We start from the raw sequence: 15,879 nt of genomic DNA, 5'->3' as shown, positions 1-15,879 counted from the left end.
GTCCACATGGCTCACGGGAACAACGTCCGTTACCTTATGGCTGCTTCCTAGCACTTTCCTCCACTTGATGGTGATGATAAGCACATTCACCAGTACAACACTAGAGACATAACGTACGAAGCAGATATTCCAGATCAAGGACGGATTATCAGTTTTTGACATTTTTATCCACTTATTTTTAGAGGAAGTTGATGTTTGATAATTAACTTCTTATAAGTACATACAAATTCTCTTAATTCTCTGATACTCTCAAAAATTACCATCCCCCTCTGAATTTCATAGTAATGTTCACAACAACCAGTAGCCACACACGACACATGTGATGAATGGTGAAGGGTAGTCTCGCCTTACGCCAACGTGCATGGTCACGTGTTGCATCTTATTTGTTTTATTTTGCGGTGCAAATACCTGGTGAGATTTTATTTTATACAACTTTTTAGATGTTTTTGTTTGCACCCAAATTCATATATGGCCTTTGGGCTTAGATTAAAGTTGAACTGTTTGGGTTATTTCGGGCCTTTTGATTCCAAGTCCAGATTATAATAGTCTGGGCAAATTGATTTGTGGCCATTCATAGGATTTCGTCTAAGGGCACGTTTACTAATCCGTAATCAATTGAGATGAATTGGATTAAAGAGGAATTGGAATGAGGTGGAATCAGAATTAGATTCCTGTTGAAGTTGTTTACCAAAACTATCTGAAATCGGAGTAAGAATAACATTGATGTATATAAACTGTTTACTAATTCACATGAATCGGAATGATAACTAATGTGATTACTAAAGTACCCCTACTTTAACTAATTTATTTTATATGCTAATTATTTTTAGTAAAACTTTTATTCTTTTACTTTTTTTTTAATTTTTTACTAGAGAGAATAATTTTTTATCTTTTATAAAACTTTTAAATTTTCCTAATTGCATAGAGTAATTCAGATTTGATATGAAAGAATCATTTTTTATTTGCTTCGAACTCTTAATCACCCTAAACCCTAATAGAAATACCTACATAAAGTAAACTAAAATAAATTTTTACTTCCTTCTCTCTCTTCCCCCTTTCTTTCCCCATTCTTTGTCTACAACCCCTTTCTTTTCCCAATACACAATATCCACACCCCACCATCCAATCTCAGGAGGAACCACGAAGCCACAACCATCAACCAAAAAAAAAAAAAAAATCCAATTTTCAAGGTGAAAGTGATAAAAGTTCTTTCCTTCTCTTCTGTTTGGGTCTACAAATCGCAATTTCCTTGAGGATTTAAGCGTTCGTTGTTCCAGATCATGTTCGTCGTTGTGCCATTGTTCCAAATCGCAGGCGTTCGTCGTTCAGTGCTACTGCATCGTTTCAGATTGCGAAGGTAGGGTGGTATGTGCTATGAGAGAAACAAATATAGAGGGGAGTGATTGATGAAGGTAGGAGTTGTTTTAGGAATATACATGGGTATTTTGGGTAGAAAACTTTGATTTGTGATGGAGCTCTCTACCCGGAATTCAATTACCACGTCCATAGAGGGAATCCAAATTCGGGGAAATCCAGAATTGAACTCCTGAAATTGGATGGACCCCACATAAAATATGATTCCCCAGTTGCTAGTAAACGGCAGAATGCTTGGGGAGGAATTCAATTATGTTTCTCTCCATTCCACTCCCAATTGGTAAACACGTCATAAGAGTTTAGTTTGGAAATGTAGTCTTCGTGAAAGTGGTTCACCGAGAATCAAACCTTATTCTCGCTGAGAGTTTCGTTTGGGAACAAAATTTAAGTCGTAGGCAAAGTACGATCATCCAAGTAAAAGGCCTCACATCAATCTATCAATCAAATTTCTCTCGCAGGTTATGTGTTTTATCAAACATTTTTGCCTCGTTTGTGGCATTATTGATGTCTAACCAAAAGTCGGCGACGTTTACTAATAAGGTGAAGGAAGCTAAATGGTTGTACTTACTGGAATTTACAACTGAAGGTCAACGAAAAATCCCTACGAAAGAAATTCCACGGCAGTGCTTTGCTCAGGAGATTTTATTATAAAACTAATTGGCAATATGGAAAGCATTCCAATCTCTTATAAGCCTTTGCAAGGTTTACTCTTTTACCAATGTGAGACTCTTTTACCTGCACATTCCCATAAGTTAGTCTTCTAGCTTCTTCATGTGTGGATTGCTCAATGACCTTGACATTCAAGTATCTCTATATGATTAATCTGAAATACTATTTGTCGAAACTTGATGTTTGAGAAAATTATGATCGAGACCGAGCCTTGTGTCCAGGACCCAAACTATAGAAGCGACCAGCAAGGCCTTGATTTCAAGGCTGGAAAATCCAGACCGAGAGATTCCTTTCTTGGCAGTAATTGTTTGAATAACAAGTTTTGGTTTCACACACTTAAGGTATTTCGAACACGTATTGTGTTGCGAGTTATATATTTATACATTAGTTAAAGGGTAAATAGTAGTTTGTTGTCCCACATTGATGAAGTGCATATATAATACCAATTGTAACTCCTGTATATACTCCACTTTAGATATTAATGAATATACAAGAAATTATCAAATATTATTATATATAATTTTGGTATTTTAGCCAAGCAGTTCGCTCTTGGTGACCTGTGTGCTTAAATTTTGTGCCTACTTTTCTCAGTATCATGAAGGAAAAAAAAAATGAACAGTGTCGTGTTATAGTACTGAGAATAGTATCGTGAACAATGCAGTGCCGGAACAATGATTCTGCTACGGTGTTCTGGTAAATTGCCTTAATTCCGCTGTGTATCTTTTGTGCCTTTATTGTTCATGTTTTAGCTAAATGGCTTCATATACTCATTGTGTTGTTATGCATCTTGGTGGAACAAATATATGGATAATTGATATTGGGGTCACTGATCATGTGACTGGTGACCCTATAGTGTTTGATAAGTTACGTTACTATGTTCGTGATCCGTATATTACTAGTGCAAATGTAGCATCTTCCCCTATGAAGGGCGAAGGCTTTATCTTTCTCACTACGTCCTTATCACTGGTCTATGCTTTACTTGTTCCTAATGTTAAGTGCAATCTTTTGTCGGTAGGAAAACTACTTGATACGTTATATATGGTTACTTCTACCCCATGTATTGTTATTTTCAAGACATTCAAACTTAGAAGATAATTGGTTATGGTAAAAGAATTAGGGGTTTGTACATCTTGACTATGGAGGATACTGTTGCTTTAGGTTCAAAGAATCATCAAGTTCTAAGTGCTAAAGTGGATGACAAACATCAAATTTGGTTGTGGCATCGACGTTTGGGACATCCATCATTCAGTTGTATGAACCATCTATTTCCTTCTTTGTTTCACACTCGTAGTGATTCAGCGTTCAAGTGTGAAACATATGTCATTGATAAGAGTCATCGTGCTTCCTTTCCCGTGAGTGATTCTAAAGCTACTTTGCCATTTGATTGGATACATTTTGATGTGTGGGGTCTGTCCAAGGTTACTTTTAATGGATTTCGTTAGTTTATTACTTTTATTGATGACTGTACTTGATTAACTTGGTGTTCTTGATGAAGAATAAGAGTGATGCCTCTTTACTTCTTCAAAAATTTTATGCAATGGTATCTACTCAGTTTCAGACCAAAGTTAAGGTCTTCAGGTCTGATAACAAAGGAGAATATGTGAATCACACTTTAGCATGTTTTTTTTCATGATCATGGTATTATTCACCAGATGACTACTCCGTTTACACCCCAATAAAATGGTGTGTCCGAACAAAAGAATCGTCAAATAATGGAGGTTCCACACTCCTTGATGTTGGATAAATATGTTTCTAATCATTTGTGGGGTCATGCTGTTTTGGCTACTGTGTACTTGATAGATCGTGTCCCAAGTAGGGTTCTTGATATTCAGACATCGTTTGATGTGGTACAAAAACATATTTCTTCTATTTATGTATTCAAACTTCCTTCGAATGTGTTTGGATGTGTAGCGTATGTGCATGTCTACTCTCATCAGCGAAGTAAACTTGATGCATGTGCTCTTCTATGTGTATTTATTTAATATGCTAACAATCAGAAAGGCTATAAGTGTTATCATCCTCCGACTCAGAAAACTTATATCACCATGGATGTCACATTCCATGAGGAATTCTGTATTTTGTGCAGCCCTCTTCCAACTCCCTACTTTAAGGGGAGAAGGGGAATGAAGTGCAAATTCGAATAAATGGTATGGATGATGTGTTACATGCAAAGTTGGAGACGGAACCTGTTATGTTGCGTGATACTAACCAGTCGGCTATAGATGACGATCGATCAACTATCATTCCTGAGACTACCCGTCGAATGTGCCCAACGAGTTGCATGTTGTTGGTATGTCTGATAAATTTCCTTTTGATGACTAATTGCATGCTGCTGGTATGACTAATGAGTTGCATGTTGATGGTTTGTCTAGTGATGATTCTTCTAATGGTTTGGTACAAGATGGTGACACACATGAGGTAAATTATGACAATTATTCTACATATCAGTACAATATAAGCCTGATATGCATGCCAAAGCCAAGTATCCTATCAACATCTATGCGTATAGTCATCGTTTGTCCAAACCATATGCATCTTACATATGTTAACTATTTAGTGTATTAGTTCCAGCAAAATTGTAGGATGCTTTGTCTGACCCTAAGTGGGCTAATGTCATAATGTTAAGATGGAAGCTTTGGAAAATAATTCCACTTGAGATTTGGTTCTGTTGCCAAACAGGAAGAAAGCTGTTGGATGTAGATGGGTGTCAACTATTAAGCATAACGCATGGTTCTATTGACTAGTACAAAGCCATATTAGTTGCTAAGGGTTATACTCAAACATATGGTGTGGACTATCAAGAGACTTTTGCTCATGTTGCCAAACTGAACATTGTGCATGTTCTTCTGTCCGTAGTTGCAAACCAGGATTGGCCCCTATTGCAATTTGATGTTAAGAATGCTTTCCTTCGTGGTGATCTTAAGGAGGAAGTTTATATGGATCTCCCACCTAGTATCGGTATATCTCCTAGAAAAGGTGTTGTGTGCAAATTGCAAAAGGCTTTGTATGGTTTGAAACAATCTCCTAGAGTGTGGTTCGGGAAGTTCACAAGTTCAATGAAGAAGTTTGGGTATTTTCAGAGTCATTCAGATCATGCTTTGTTTCTAGAGCGACAAAATGGTAAGCTAACTGCATTGATTATTTATGTTGATGACATGATAGTGATTGGTGATGATCAGGAAGAGGTACAACGCCTTCAAAAGTACCTAGCTATTGAATTTGAGATGAAAAGAATTAGGTGAATTGAAGTAGTTTCTTGGAATCGAGGTTACACGATCCAAGCATGATATTTTTTTGTCTCAATGGAATTATGTTCTTGATTTATTAGCTGAAATAGGTATGTTGGATTGCAAACCTGTTGATACTCTGATTGAGCAAAATCATCGTCTGGGCTTATTTCTGGATCATGTTCCTACTCATAAGGAATGGTATCAGAAGCTTGTGGGGAGATTAATTTATTTGTCTCACACTAGCCCTGACATTGCTTAGGCAATTCGTGTGGTAAGTCAGTTTCTGCACTCACCTAGTGAAGCTCATATGGATACAGTAACTTGTATTCTGAGATACTTGAAGATGGCTCCTGGTAAAGGCTTGGTTTTCTCCAAAATGGTCATTTGAATGTAGAAAGGTATACATATGCATATTAGGCAAGTTCTATCACTAACCGGTGATCTACATTTGGATACTTACTTTGTGGGTTGTAATCTAGTTACTTGGAGAAGCAAGAATCAAAAAGTGGTGGCTAGGTCAAGTGTTGAAGCTGAGTTTCATGATATGTCTCATGGTGTATGTGAGTTGTTATGGTTGAAAATATTGTTGAGATATCTTGGATTTAAACTCAAGGGTGTTATGAAACTCTATTATGATAACAAGGCTACTATTGAGATTGCTCATAATCCAATGCAACATAATCGAACAAAACATGTGGAGATTGATCGACATTTCATCAAGGAAAATTGGATGCTGGAATTATTAATTTTCCTTCTGTGGGATTTCAAGATCAACTTGATGATGCTTACTAAGGCTGTGTAGAATGATGAAGGTTCTGATTGCATTTCCATTCACCTCTAACCAAATATAACCATTAGAGGAGAGAGAAGATAGATTCTTCTCTAACAACTTACATCAATATCAAATCTTAGCCTTAGATTCTATCACCCTATGAGGTGATTATACATCACTTAAATCTTAGGCTAGAAAAAGAGGCCACAAGGAATATGATCCAATGGCTCACATTACATCCGAAATAAAAATTATAAAATAAAATTCAAACTGTGACTTTGGCTCCAAGAAATCAGCTCAAGGGTTAAGCACCAACAAGGCTCAGCTTTGTATAGTTGTAATTTTAACAGACATCCTAGAAATTTTTGTGCTCATTAGGACCAGCAACCATGACCCCAACAATTGTATTTGGATTCGTTTCTTACTATATCTCCATTTTAATCCCCCTTTACAACCATACTTGATCTTCTTTTTGGGAATGGTGCTCCTCAATTATGGACCTGCTTTGGAAAACGTTCACCAAAGCCGACAATGTAGCTTATCCCCAAGGATTTTTGCCAAGAATGTAATCAATTTGGGTTCTACAAAACCTGCGCAGTTCTTTAATAGGGTAGAAATTGGATCCGCAATGCCATCCAGGTGCAGAAATAATGTCAAAATAGTCATTGTATCGTTGAGCTAAAAAAGCTGCATGGAATACATACTGAAGAGGTCTTGGCCTTTCACTGTTCAACTGAATTAGCCCTCCCTTTGTTCTGTTGAAACTTGCGAAAATAGGAAGGTAGGGGCACACTATTTCATCAATCTGACTGTGGAATGTTCTTAGAGTAATTTGTATTGTCTTTGAAAACAATGAATGCAGAAGCTAAAGCAGAAGCCATTTCTGTGGCAAGGACCTAGCAGTTATAACACTCTTGTCCGGTTCTTGGATTGTCAATATCCTTAAGACGTATCCAACAGTTGTGAGTTTTATCCTAATCACCACCACCGGCGAAGTCAGTGTCATCAGCCCCTCTAACATCCACAACCAAAATGCCGATGGAATTAGCTGTAGACGAATTGAAGGTCTTGACAAGGTAATATGTACCCCACTTGATGATGCCCTTCACATGGTCTAGTTCTCCTAGTGCCGCATATTTTGCACTATATTCGATCACGCTCCAACTCAATAGTCATGGCAAAAGATGCAGGGAAGCTGAACTTGCTCGCGTCTCCACCGTCATAATATACACCACCCACCAACCAAATTTTTGGTGTTAGAGTAGCCATCACTCAGCAGGAATCATGGCTATTTTGTATGTTAATTTATGGCACCAAAAGTTGGAAAAAAAGAAAACTACCGCTAGAAAGAGCAATTAATTCAATTCAAACTTTGCATACGGTAAATAGGGTTTGAGGAAAAAAAAGTTAAGTTAAAAAGAAATGGCATTAGAAGAAGAAAATAAAAGAAAGAGCAAAGCTGGACGAGAGGGCTTGGAAACCCTTGGGCCATTTTTGAGAAAAAAAAATGTGAAATTTAAAATTTTAGGCTAAAAAGTTGAAGTAAAAAATAAAAAAAATAGTGTTCCTGCTCCATAATAAGTCGAACCCAAGAGTACTTGGCACAAATTACTAGCTATTGAATTACTCATACATTATGACGCAACAGATATACAACAAGAAAATTCGAATGAAATTTCCACCTTAGAATTCACTAGCAAGTCCTAGAGTTCACTAAGAAAATAGAGAGAAAACTCATATTTGTTGAATAAATAGTCGAAAGATTACAAACCTTAGGCCAAAATGACCCATCTATAATGTTTTTAAACCTAGAAACCCTAGGTATTTAAGTAGGAAAGGAAATAAACAACAGGGTTTTTAGATATAGGTCCAAAAGTATAGGTTGTTTTTAGGATTGGATCCAATTCTCTAATTACATATTTTGGTACAATTATTTAATTTTTTTTCTTTTTAGATGAAAATTTTACATTCATTAACTTTTGTGATGAAGGCATATTATACAAGGAAAAAAAATATGTAATACAATTAATTTGTGTTATATACTGGTTTTGTGCATCAACATAAGTAGACTATGAAAAAACCTATGGCATAGGTAGATAGACAATTAAACGTATATTCGACCTACAAGTGACATATGAAACCTAACTACAGATGCAATAATATAATACTTACAAGTAAGATACATTAAGCAGTGATACATGATAGTTATAAATATGAATCTTTCATATAGGTAGATAAATACAATTAAGCAGTGATACATGATAGTTATAAATATGAATCTTTCATATAGGTAGATAAATACAATTAACATGTGATATAGGTTGATTATAAAAAGGGTTTTTATCACAAATAGTTTCTGAAATTGACTCAATCAATCAAGGTGATCCTTGAAATTGAAAATCGATCAATGTCCTTGAATATGACTGTTGAAAATCAATGTGATCATTCTGTTAAATTTCTCTCAAAACTTCTGTTAATGCTTGACATGGCACACGTGGGACCCAGTATAATTAAATATTCCCAGCTACTCCGGTTGGTTCTAGCCAAACCACGTCCACCATTGCGAGGTCCGATTCCTCCCTCCGTCTGCAGCGCAGCTGCTGCCATGTCCATGACGTCGAGCCTAGTCGTGGTGTCGTTAGGGTCGCCCGAGATTGAATCAGCACCCTACTCCACTGCACCCTTCCTCTCTCCCTGTAAATCCAAATTCCTGTAGATCCAAACAACCACCACCTTTTAAATAAATTTGAAAAAGAAAAAACAAAAAGAAAAAAAAAATAACATATGAGATCGAACGATCTCCTTCCCCCTCCGACCCAATCCGGTAATCCCTTCCACACACCACCCTGCTCCCCTGATTACTCCCTCTGATTACTCTTGTATTTTTTTTTTTGTCTTTGGAAGAATCAAAACATGCAAGAAACCAACTCATGATTTCGACCTCTCTCTCTTTCCCTCCTCTTGGTCTCTCAAAGATTGTGTCTTTCTGCAAAACATGGTGAGGAAGATGGTCGTTTGGTGCTTGGGTTAGAGCAAGGGAGGTGTATTCTCTGCCCTCCCATTTTCATACTCTTTCCATGCCTTATGATATGTGGTCGGTTAGGTCACATCAATATTTTATATTAATTTTTTATAGAAATAATAAAATAAAAAATAATAGGAATATAAAATGTTGACGTGATTTAACCGTGACCACACAAACAGAAGGGCATGAGAAGAGTATGGAAATGAGAAGGCAGACAACCCACCTCCTAGAGCAAGTCCACCCCTAAAAAAATACGTGAACACCCAGCCTATTTAATCCACTCAGTGAACAGTAATAGAATAAACCAAATGCATCTCCACCCCTAACAAAAAATAGCCTAGTCAATTTTATTAAAATATTATTATTTTTTATTATAAAATAATAAAAATAATAATTTTATTATTAAAAAAAAAAAGGTAAGTTTGGAACCTCCCTCTGCATCTCTCTCTCCCTGTTCGGATTTAAGGAACTCTTCTGATCTTCCCCATCGAAAAACGAAACACTGCAGCAGCAGTAAGGTTCCTCGACCCACCTTTCCCATCCTCAGCTGGTTTTTCCCAGAAAACCAACCAAACAACCAATAGATCTCACAAAAACCAGAGCTATTTATACAACACCAGTTCTTCCTCATGGGTTCTATTGGAAGGCGGCCTTTTTCTATCCAAATTTTCAAAAAATTAATTTCTTGAGCTCGGTATTGCAAATTGTGATATGGGTTTTTCTTGGTTTGCCGGGTTGCTTTCTGGGTTTGTTTATATCATTGTTCTCTTATGCTGCAGCTCGGAATCGGAGGTTGTCACGGTTGATGGCCCGACTGACGTCAGATGGCCCAGCATGTGGGTCTGTCTATTTTGGCCCGGTCTCTTGCCTGGCTTGGGTTAGGTGCCAGCCTATTTGCTGGTCTGGAGGGGAAAGCCTGGGTGCCGGCCTATCAGTTACCCGGTGGAATTATTCTTAGGTGCTCACAGGTCACAGCCTCTCATGAAGAGTGTGTGTGTGTGTGTGTGTGTGTGTGTGTGTGTGTGTGTGTGTGTTTTCTTTTTTAAACTTATTTATTTGTTATTATTTTTAGAATATAAAATTAATTTTTTTTTAAATTTTTTAATTTATGTGAGACCCCTATGTGTGCCACGTCAGCACACTGACAGAAGTTTTGACGAAAATATAACGAAAGGACGACAATAATTTGCAACACTCATATTCAAGAGCTACATTGATTGATTTTCAAATTCAAGGACTCTTATTAAAAATAAAAATAAAATTATAAATGGGGGTTTAGGACAGAAGAATAATAAATAACAAAAAAAAGAAAAAAAATTTAAGAGATAATTAAAAAGAAATTATTTTTAACAATAAATATTAGTCATAAATTGTCACATCCCGGCCCGGGCGGGACTACTTCCCGGGCCCAACTCCACTACCGTAGCACGATATTGTCCGCTTTGGGCTTACCATTCCCTCACGGTTTTGTTTTTGGGAACTCACGAGCAACTTCCCAGTGGGTCACCCATCATGGGATTGCTCTAGCCCCCTTCTCGCTTAACTTCGAAGTTCCTACGGAACCCGAAGCCAGTGAGCTCCCAAAAGGCCTCGTGCTAGGTAGGGATGGGAATATACATTTAAGAATCACTCCCCTGGGCGATGTGAGATGTTACAATCCACCCCCCTTAGGGGCCCGACGTCCTCGTCGGCACATACGCGACCAGGGTTAGGCTCTGATACCAAATGTCGCATCCCGGCCCGGGACGAACCACTTCCCAGGCCCGCTCCACCACCGTAGCACGATATTGTCCGTTTTGGGCCCTAACCACGCCCTCACGGTTTTGTTTCTGGAAACTCACACGAGAACTTCCCGATGGGTCACCCATCCTGGGAGTGCTCTCGTGCGCTACTCGCTTAACTTCGAAGTTCCTACGGAACCCGAAGCCAGTGAGCTCCCAAAAGGCCTCGTGCTAGGTAGGGATGGGAATATACATTTAAGAATCACTCCCCTGGGCGATGTGAGATGTTACATAAATAATACGTTCACAATAAAATAATCCTAAATTTAAAGAATTTAACTTATTTTAAGAAACTGGACTATTCCTGATATTGGTTCAAAAAGTTGGACTTATATCAATTTTTCCCATAAAAAAAAATAACAAAATATATAAACATCCTAAAATATCAAAATCCGAATTAAATATAGTAAACGACATAATTCGCTTAAGTCTTGTAGGTCTCGAAGTTCTCTTCGAATCAATATATGACAGGCCCAAAACAAACATGCTAAATCAAAGTTGTATCAATCCGGAGAGTACGAAAAGTCCAAAACACCCATTTTCGGGATATGATAGCAGCAAATAACCTAGGCTTTTTTTATTAGCATCCCACATAATGTTCAATGCACCCCACATTAAAAATTAATATTAAGTGGCTTATGTAATTTACTTTGCAATGACAATTTCAACCTTATGAGGTTTAAAGAAAATAAGAAATTTCTAAATACACCATAAATTACTTTTAACATATTATTTATTTTCTTCAACTATCAAAAGCCCTCTTACTGTGACAGCCCGTTCCAAAAATTTTAAAACGTACACGTGAAAAGACGATTTTGCCCCTAGTGCGTTTCCTTTACGTGTTGTGGTTGTTTTGGGTTTTTGTTGGCATGTTTTGGGCCACACACACACTAACCTACACCTACACACTTTCCCTGCCATGTACCCCCTATCCCGTGCCCAGTTCCCTTCCCCATTCCTCCTCCATTGTACGGACACACATACAAACACACTAAACCTCCACAGATCAAAGAAACCAAGCACATATCCATGCTCGTGAGCCTCGTAGGAGTCCAACCATAACCATTTCAGGTAAGAATACCTTCGTTTTCACGTCGAACTCGGGATGCCCGATTTTGGTACTGTTCATGCACACGTAATTTCTCATGTTTTTGGGAATTTCAAGCTTGTAGGAAGCTTGGTGAGGTCCCTAGGAGGCTCGGGGTGGTTCGTTTGAAGGTTTTGGACGTCAGGATCACGAGTTTCGAGGTTGGCCGGAGTTGGGGTGATTTTCCAGGTAAGATTTTGTGGATTTTAGCACTTGAAAGTGGTATGATTGTGTTCCTCTAGTTGTAAGCTTCATTTTGGTACCAATTTTGTGAAATTTGGTTGAAAAACGAAGAAGTTACAAAGGTTTGAAGTTTTTGCGATTTTCCGGTGCCGGCGACGGCGCAGGAGCCTCGCCGGAGAAGACGACGGAATATTCCGTCAAATCTGACGGAATATTCCTGACGCCGTTGACGGTTACCGTTAGGGATAACGGAATATTCCTGACGGCGTCAACTGACGCCGTCAGCGTGCCAGGCACATGCCTGCGGGTGGCCGGCGCATGTAGCCGTGCCTTGGCCGGTCCGTGGGGGCGCGTGCGACGGTGAAAAATTATTTTAAAAATATGGGGATGTTCCTGAGGTTAAGTAGATCACGTTGGTGTATTCATACACCCCATTTGAGCATTTTATGAGAAGTTATTTCTAAAGGTTGGTTATGTGTTTTAAAATTAACGTTTTTGTAGTTGTTTCGCATATAGGTGAATCTTATCCCGAGGACGAGCGTGGTCACTCGAGGCAGGGGGGTTACGACCCTTCCACATACCAGTGAGTGGGCTTTTGGTTTTCCGTATATACCTATATACTTATATTTTTTCCCAGAAAGTGAATTTAAAACGTTTATTCGTTATATGCCATATTTATATTGCCGGTTGTTATGCATGATTAGTTGCATTGTTAATTGTTTATATATATATGTATATTTGGTGTTGCGGACGCACAGGTAAGTGCCAGGTAAGTGTTATTCATGTTTACATTCAGCAGTGATTCGAGATGCTTAGAGAGCTCATAACCTGCACCCCCGGTGTTAGTGCTCCTCCCGCACCACACGTTCAGCTTGGATCCAAGTTAGGTGCACAGTCCTGTCGTACAGACCACTTTAGGTGGTTCCGACTTGTAGGTGACCCGTGATTATTCGCCCAGCCTTCACGTGATCGTAGCACTTGAGCGTATATATATGTTACACCCAGGCCTATCGTACAGACCACTTTAGGTGGTTCCGACTCGTGTGCAGGTCTAGTTAGTGAGATTGAGATTTGAGCTCTAGATTCAGCCGTACAGGTCACGTTAGGTGACTCCGGCTGCCAGATTATATGATAGTGATATGATTATACCTGAGCACTTGCATTTTATTCTGAGGTTTTGGCACGGCATATTCTTGAGCATGATTGGTGTATATATATATATATATATATATATATATATATATATATATGTCTCTTTTCTGGGAAGTATACAGGTTTTACGGCGAGGGGTTATAACTTATTTGTCAAATGGTTTTCGAAAAGCTTTGTTTTTGCCCACTCACGTTTTTGTTTTGCGCCCCTCCAGGTTCTAGTTGGCTAGCACGTTTGGTGGTTTCCATGAGGATTTTCCCGGCATATCTGACAGACAATCACCAGCATAGGACCACCTTCGGGTGTACTTTTGTTGCGACATTTTCTTTTGGACTGCTTTAGGCTTTATGCTCTGAACTTAGCGTCACACTTACGCTTGCACTTGTTATTACTTTATGTAAAACCAGTTTTTATTTATTCGTATTACTATTTCCATTATTATTTTATTAGCTTCCGCACTGTGCACATGGTTACGTCACTTTCACGTGACGGCCAGCATGCCCTGATCTCGATCGGGGTGTGTCACTTACTCTCCACTTCATTGTTGAATAAAATTCTAACTATTGAAACTATAAACATGTTGATTGAGAAAAAATACATATCAATATTTCGGAAGCTTCACATCCGGTAAAATTTCATATTTGTCATTGTTTTAATTATTCAACGACATAGGTAATTATTTAAGCCTACTTTTTCTTTCCATACTACCCAATTTCATAGGAGGCCAACCCAGCAACGTCTTTTCTGTTCTTATTTATCTTCTGGGGTTTACTTTTGCTCTATTAGGTTCCTCCTAGTTGCCATTTTTGAGCAGAAATCTTTTTTTTTTTTTTTTTTTTTTTTTTTAGCAAAAGGCTTAAGAGACAGAGAAAAGGAGATTGGTTGTGATAACCCAATGAAATTCAAGCTAAACAAACTGGATTGTAGACTTCTCTTTTTAGAGAATCTTAGGCTTTTAATCCAAAGTTAATTTAATTTATTAAAATTGAAAATGATTATAAGATTTGAAGAATATGGGATGTATAGAAAATGTGGGGTATATGTGGAAAATATTAGGTGTATGAGAATGTGGGGTGTAAGAATTTTATGAGAAAGTATGTGGGGTGTTTAAGATAATTTTTAATTGAAAAAACAAATGTGGGGTGTATTAAGTATGTGGGGTTTAATCAACAATATATGAGGTGTTAATAGAATAAGTCATAAACTTTAACACGTAAATTACCAATTCTCCAATCACCTTTCTTAATTGTTCATCGCTTCCTTCTTTTAGTTTTATTGCATGTGAAATAACCTAATTTATCGCACTCCGTGACCGTTCTCCTAAGCCGGCTATACTAAAAACTAACTATTAAACTATTTAATGATGTTACCTACCGGACAAAAAAAAAAAAAAAAATCCCCTATATATTGAAATGGATAAATTACACAAAACTACATCAACTATGGGTTAAACCACAATCTCATACCTCATGTTTTAAAAATTACAATGACATACCTCATCTTACGAATTTGTTGCAATGTCACACTTTTGTCAGCGTTTCTGTTAAATGCTGACGTGACTTAACGTGGGATTCACTCTTTGGTCAAAAACTAATTAAATATTATAAATAAATAAAAAATCATTTATTTATTTTTATAAAAAAATGTGCGACCTAACCCCTACAAACCCATCACCCTTATTTCTGAGTCGGTATGTCTCGGCCGCGGGTCTGTCCCCGAATTTGTCTTCTTCATCTCTCACTTGAATAATCTCATCACCCCACCAATATCGGCGTCTACCTCTGTTCTCACTCACTACTTGCAAATCCTCATGCACCTTTCGAAGTAACCAACACAACCTTTTTGGTTGAGTGTTTATCAAAGCCCAATTAGATGTAATAATATATATTCTGGGATTCACACGCCATCGCCCCTTGCACTCAAATCAGTCAAATTGAAAGCCGCAAATCTCATCCATGATTAATTAGAGTTCGAATGTGCATCAATGGTCTTTTTCAGAAATTCAAAAAGGCAAATTGATGATGCAGATCTGAATCTTGAATGGAAAGAGAAAGAGGTGACTGGGTTTCATGGCCGAGTGAGAGAAGACGAAGAACCAACAAGATAGGGTGATTTCCCTTCTCCTACACCACATGCCGCTCAATCTCTACCGCTGCACCCTCATCGTCCTCTCCAAATGCCAAATTGCCGGCGTCAAACTCCCGAGAATTCCACAGATTGATCTGCCATGAACGGCGACCAAACAGCGCGAACTCTGGGTGGATCCTGTTCGTGGCACCAAGAACAGTGGAATAGTGGTGGTGGCGACGGTGCTTGTCACCAGAGTTTGTCGTAAACTCACCTGGGATGCTCGCGTAGGAAACGGGTCGATCCAGAGATCTGGACCACAGCAAACACACGGGTATGTTGGAGAAGGAATGTTGGGAGAGTCGGGTGAACTGGGAAAGAAGGTGAGGGTGATGGGTTTGTAGGGAGTGGGTCTCACAAATTTTTAATAAAAAATATTTTTAAAATTTTTTAAATTTAATTAGTTTTTTAATTTCATTGGATTAAAGGACGGATTTCCCCTCAAACCACATCAGCATTTAATAAAAAAATATATCATT

The 15,879-nt window shown here is 38.1% G+C and overlaps 1 pseudogene; it reads right to left on the bottom strand.

Moving 5' to 3' along the window:
• Window positions 1-6,349: 6,349 nt before the first annotated feature.
• On the bottom strand, window positions 6,350-7,051 carry LOC137714686 (endoglucanase 9-like; annotated as a pseudogene).
• Between the last annotated feature and the right edge of the window lie 8,828 nt (window positions 7,052-15,879).

This window comes from Pyrus communis, chromosome 14, assembly GCF_963583255.1.
Source record: "Pyrus communis chromosome 14, drPyrComm1.1, whole genome shotgun sequence".
NCBI classification, from domain to species: domain Eukaryota; kingdom Viridiplantae; phylum Streptophyta; class Magnoliopsida; order Rosales; family Rosaceae; genus Pyrus; species Pyrus communis.
The sequence above is the reverse complement of the archived record's forward strand: the minus strand, read 5'-3'. Positions and strand labels throughout refer to the sequence as shown.